This window comes from Ovis aries, chromosome 1 (genome assembly GCF_016772045.2).
Source record: "Ovis aries strain OAR_USU_Benz2616 breed Rambouillet chromosome 1, ARS-UI_Ramb_v3.0, whole genome shotgun sequence".
In the NCBI taxonomy this organism is placed as follows: Eukaryota; Metazoa; Chordata; class Mammalia; order Artiodactyla; family Bovidae; genus Ovis; species Ovis aries.
The window spans coordinates 111,674,819-111,680,478 of NC_056054.1; the positions used below are offsets into that span (position 1 = coordinate 111,674,819).

General features: G+C 37.2%; 1 non-coding gene across 1 annotated transcript; it reads right to left on the reverse strand.

The window, feature by feature from the left end:
• Window positions 1-3,078: 3,078 nt before the first annotated feature.
• On the reverse strand, window positions 3,079-3,151 carry TRNAK-CUU (transfer RNA lysine (anticodon CUU)). Its single transcript has one exon. It is a non-coding gene; the product is annotated as a tRNA-Lys (tRNA).
• Window positions 3,152-5,660: the final 2,509 nt, after the last annotated feature.

Genomic DNA, 5,660 nt, shown 5'->3' on the forward strand with positions numbered 1-5,660 from the left:
GCGGTCATCTCACATGCTAGTAAAGTGATGCTCAAAATTCTCCAAGCCAGGCTTCAGCAATACGTGCACTGTGAACTTCCAGATGTTAAAGCTAAATTTAGAAAAGGCAGAGGAACCAGAGATCAAATTGTCAACATCCGCGGGATCATTGAAAAAGCAAGAGAGTTCCAGAAAAACATCTATTTCTGCTTCATTGACTATGCCAAAGCCTTTGACTGTGTGGATCACAATAAACTGTGGAAAATTCTGAAAGAGATGGGAATACCAGACCACCTAACCTGCCTCTTGAGAAATCTGTATGCAAGTCAAGAAGCAACAGTTAGAACTGGACATGGAACAACAGACTGGTTCCAAATATGGAAAGGAGTACGTCAAGGTTGTATATTGTCACCCTGCTTATTTAACTTCTATGCAGAGTACATCATGAGAAACGCTGGGTGTGCCATAGCCCTGACTGTTTAATTCACAGCTATTGTTTACCCATCCTAATTCCTCTCATTTAGGACAAACTGTTGCTATGGTTCAAGGACATCAGGATGGCCAAAGTCTGACATGAGGGGCTAATTTTTTTAAATAAGTATAATGGCCTTTATCTACCTGTGCCACAATCTTAACAGATTCTGTTTTTGCCTTTGCATGAAAGCCAGTTAGGGCATTTTCTTAAGACTTGTGTTCAGTCCATTTAGTGTGGGCCTCAATTTTGATGACAGATAACATTTTATATCAGAACATATATGATCTCCAGGAATTTCATATAATTTCTGGAACACCTATAAAATACATTTTTATAGACATAGCATAAAGAAGGCTTAACGTTACCTTTTACTTGATGATGTTTCCCATGAAATTTAATCTACCAAATAATCCCAGTTAGTTTAATATTTTTCTGAGTTCCCTGAAGCATCCTAAAGTTAGCTAGAGAAAGAAATTCAGTGTATTATCAAAAGCAGCATTCTAACAGAACTTTGTGTTCATAATAGACAGAACCAAATTCCAACCTGTATTAGCTTACTGTTAATAACAATATTCATTTAACTAATTAATTTCAGTCTAATCTTAATAAATTCTGGCCATGTACAAAACTCTTTTTTCAAGATTCTTTTTCTACAAAATTTTCATAGCTTTCTAAATCCATTTTAATTGCTCCCATTTTTTTCCCACCCTGTCTCCAACAAATATATATCCAGTCTTCATATCTTCTATCATCGACAACATATATACTGATTTCTTTAGACACCAAAATACTTTTTTTGATCATTTTAGTAGCTTTAATTACATGTATTATCATTGTAACCTGTAAAAGCCTTGTGAGTGAAGTCGCTCAGTCGTGTCCAACTCTTTGCGACCCCGTGGACTGTAACCTACCAGGCTCCTCCATCCATGGGATTTTCCAGGCAAGAGTACTGGAGTGGGTTGCCATTTCCTTCTCCAGGGGTAAAAGCCTTAATATCATATATGTTTGTTAATCCTGAAATACTGGTATGACATACAGTTAACAATTACTTGCTTCTTGATTTCAAATTAAATTGATATTGATATGGTAAAAGCCTTAATATCAATTTAAAACCAAGAAGCAAGAAATTGTGAACTGTATGTCATACCAGTATTTCAGGATTAACAAACAAACATATATGATTAACTCTAAAAACATACATTTTTATAGAATAATTTTTAATATGGTACAAGACATGTGTCTGATAAATTCAAATATCTTAAGTTTTTTCTCTTAATCAAAGGCAAAAGTAGATAAACTTAGTTCAGAGATCTATTTAAGGCCAGTTTTCGCCGTGAATCATGGGAGTATTATGGCAGGATATATTACAAAGGAAAACCATCTTTTCATATTTCATTGGCTTACAGCTGAAATTCTCCATTTCTGGAAAATGTACCTCAAGGGGTTGCATTGGGAAACAAATTTGAGTTTCCCATGGCTGGCACACTTACACATAGACAAATGCAGACATACACACAAAGACCAGAATCTAATTCCTTCAGGACAAAAACAAAAGGGCGAAGTCCAACAATTTTCTCAAGTTTTTTAAGGAAGAATCTCTCCTTTAAAGAACAAATAAAATGTACATAGAAGGATAGGGGAATCATGACCATGGATATCACGGCAATTTAACTGGCAAATGCAAAACCAAAAATAACATTCAGAACAGGTTACATTTACTTATTTGAGCTTAAAGAGTCTCTTTACACATTTTACCTTTGGTTTGCAGTTCTAAGGCCAAAGTTCTCAGGCAAAGTGGGCTGTGTTTGTATTTCAAAGACATGATTAGAGTTAAAACTTCAAGCTTTTTCCTAGGAATATTTTTGTTGTCTCAGGGTCAGAATTCTAATTTTATCAAACTAGCTTTTTCTAACTATGTATGCAAAAAAGAACCAGTTTTGGAATTTCAAAAGAGTTTCATCTTAACAAATTTTTTCCAGAGTCTAAACAATTTTGTGACCACACAGTTTTAAATAATATTTCTTAGTCATAGGTTCATAGCTATAATAAGATTATTTTTCCAAAATGTGACCCGGAGGGCATGCTCCCCAGAAACGAAAAACAAAGCATAAATGGTGGCTCCAAAGCCAAACATTCGCATCTAAATAAGCAAGGAATCATTTCACAAATATGATAGACGTCCAATAGCTACTCTGTAGGGAACTAGGTTTAAAGAAGGTTGAGAAGTGCTTGCAAACGAGACTCTCAACCAGGGCTGAACATTCTTGCAAACGAGATGTTCAGCTAAGAATCCTGTTTGTTCCCATGGGAAAAGAACATTGCTTGCACACAAGGATGTTTCTCTGATTCCTCAAAAGGAACAGACCTTGGGACAAAATGGATTCTAAGTTGATAAGGAAGTTCCCCAAAACAAAGTCTTAGCTGCAGTAAATAAGCCAACGTAAAGGTTATCTCGCCCTGTGCCTGCGCACTGTATAGTCTCTGAATCATAGTGCTTGGCAGCTTGCCCTGTAGGTTGTTGTGCAAGGGATATAAAATAAAGCAGCTGGAAGAAGCAAGTGTTAAAATATAAAGATTTAAACCACTCTGCAGTGTAGGTGTTTCATTCCGTCACCGGCATCTGGCGCCCAACGTGGGGCTTGAACCCACGACCCTGGGATTAAGAGTCCCATGCTCTACCGACTGAGCTAGCCGGGCACCTAGTTCCCTACACTGGGCAGAACATCTTGTTTGCAAGAATGTTCAGCCCTGGTTGAGAGTCTCATTTGCAAGCACTTCTCAACCTTCTTTAAACCTAGTTCCCTACACTACTCTTCTTTCCAACAGGGTACCCCACATCAATACAAAACAAACAGGCTTATTTGAGGAGGAAAGCCCAGGGTAGAGAGGAAGGGAGGTTTTGGTTGTACACACGAAAGCGACTTACCCTCCTATATTGAGTCTCTCAACCCCCAAATGTCTACTAATGTTCATTTGTATAGACGAACCAAAACCAGAGCCTTGCTTCCTTCATCTCAGAATTGAAAGCACTGTGAGCCAGCAATGCCTGGTCAATGGCAAGCACTTGGGGCTGTCCCCAAGACAAAAGTGCTCAGGCAGCTTCTGGACAGTATGCAAGAATTGCCATCCTTCAGGAATTGATGTGTCATGGACAAGATGCCCCCTTAGGACTTCTGCTCCATCTGGGTTGCCAACATTGTTACCAAACCAAACTTGGGTCCACTTGCCTGTGTGTAGCAAAGCCAATTTTCTGACTCCGGGTTGTGGTGAAGGGAAGTGCAACATTTATTGCAGGATACCAAACAAGGAGTCTAAGTAGCTAGTGCTTAAAAGGTCTAAACTCCCAGAAGCCTTTCGGGGAAAGGTTTTTTAAGACTGGATGAGGCAGAGGATTGTAAGGTATGTGATCAGCTCATGGATATGCTTTTGATTGGTTGGTGGTGAGGTAATTGGGAGTCAATATCATCAACCTTCTGGTTCCAAATGGTCTTGAGGTCTACATGCTTGTGGACAGCATACAGTTAACTTCTTCCACCTAGTGGGGGTTTCAGCATCTGCAAAACAATAAGCCAAAGGACTTGGCTCAGAGTATTATCTGTAGTGCTTGGGGAAGAACTAAATAAGGAGAAATTCTCTTCTATTTCCTTGATTATTACTTCTTTTCTGGCCTCTCTAATTTTTCTTCCTGAAATTCCTATTAAGATATCTGTAGGTATCTTCCATATTGATTAATTACTATATCCCAATTTTCTCTTTTTGTCTTTCTATTTTACATTCCAATAATTCTTCTTAAGATTTATTTGTTTTTAATTGAAGGATAATTGCTTTATAATATTGTGTTGGTTTCTGCCATACATCAACATGCATCAGCCTCTTTCTGATATATTTATTTATAGATATCTTATGGGACATCTTCCAAACATGGGTTTCAACCATATTCATACTGATCTTCAGCTTTTTGCTTGAGTTTTAAATTTTGCTAATATACATTGATTTCCAAGAGTCTTTTCTTAGCTTTCAGTCACACTTAATTCTTGATTTGTGATTATCTTTAATTCCATGTTTGGAAATTCTCTATGCTAGTGAAAATGTAAAAAATAAAACATACTGACAAAATCCTGAGGGAAACAACTATGATTGGAAGAGAAGAAAACTGAGAAAAAGTTGTTACAGTAGTCAGAGGAAAACAGGAGATGAAATGTCATGAAATTCAAACAAAGAAGGATTTACATAAGAAAGGAATATTGAAACATTTTTAATTCTGCAGATAATTAAAAGATAAATGAAAGAGTATATGCAATTTTTAAACTAAAGTAAGCTTCCCAGGCAGTGTTGGTGGTAAAGAACCCACCTGCCCATGCAAGATACATAAGAGATCTGAGTTCAATTCCTGGATTAGGAAGATCACCTGGAGAAGGAAATGGCAGCCCACTCCAGTATTCTTGCTTGCAAAATTTCATGGACAGAGGAGGCTGGTGGGCCACAGTCCATGAGGTCACAAAGAGTTAGACATAATTGAGCATGCATGCACCACAAGCAAAAGTTAGATTTTGAGAAAGAAATAAGCCAAATAACCAAGTAGCATAAAAAGGCTCCAAATCCATCCACCTGTATGGCCATAGATTTGACCTTAGAAACACTGTTAAGTGGAAAGAGAATGGAGGCTACCACAATTTAAGTGAGAAACAGGGGAAAGTTATAAGATGACAATGCTGTACAAATAGTTGAAAGCATGGGAGAAGATGCACAAGACTACAGTTGCAACCCCTTGGCTATGTTACGTCAACAGTCTTTTTCTTTTTTTTTTTAATGATACTAGGCCTTGGTTTCCTGATTTGTAAAATGAGGACAACCATGTGTGTTCTGCACATTCAATTAGAATGTTTGTAAACACATTGTTTTCACGATTTGTCTGTAAACAAATTGTTTATAAGCAAAGTGCTTGATACACTGACAGCATAGCACACCATAAATGTTAGTTCTTAATATTATCATCATTAAGAAGTGAATAATAAATAGCATTTGAACAACATTAATGATCAGGAAACTGTCCACCAGAGGGCAACTGATGGTGAAATATCAGGTACTGGTAACACTAAGATATAATTATCATTTATTGATTGTAGAATTTGTTTCTAAGACTGTGTTAAATACTTCCTAATGAGAAACAGTTGAAGAAATAGGGGTGATTAGCTTGGAAAAGAGG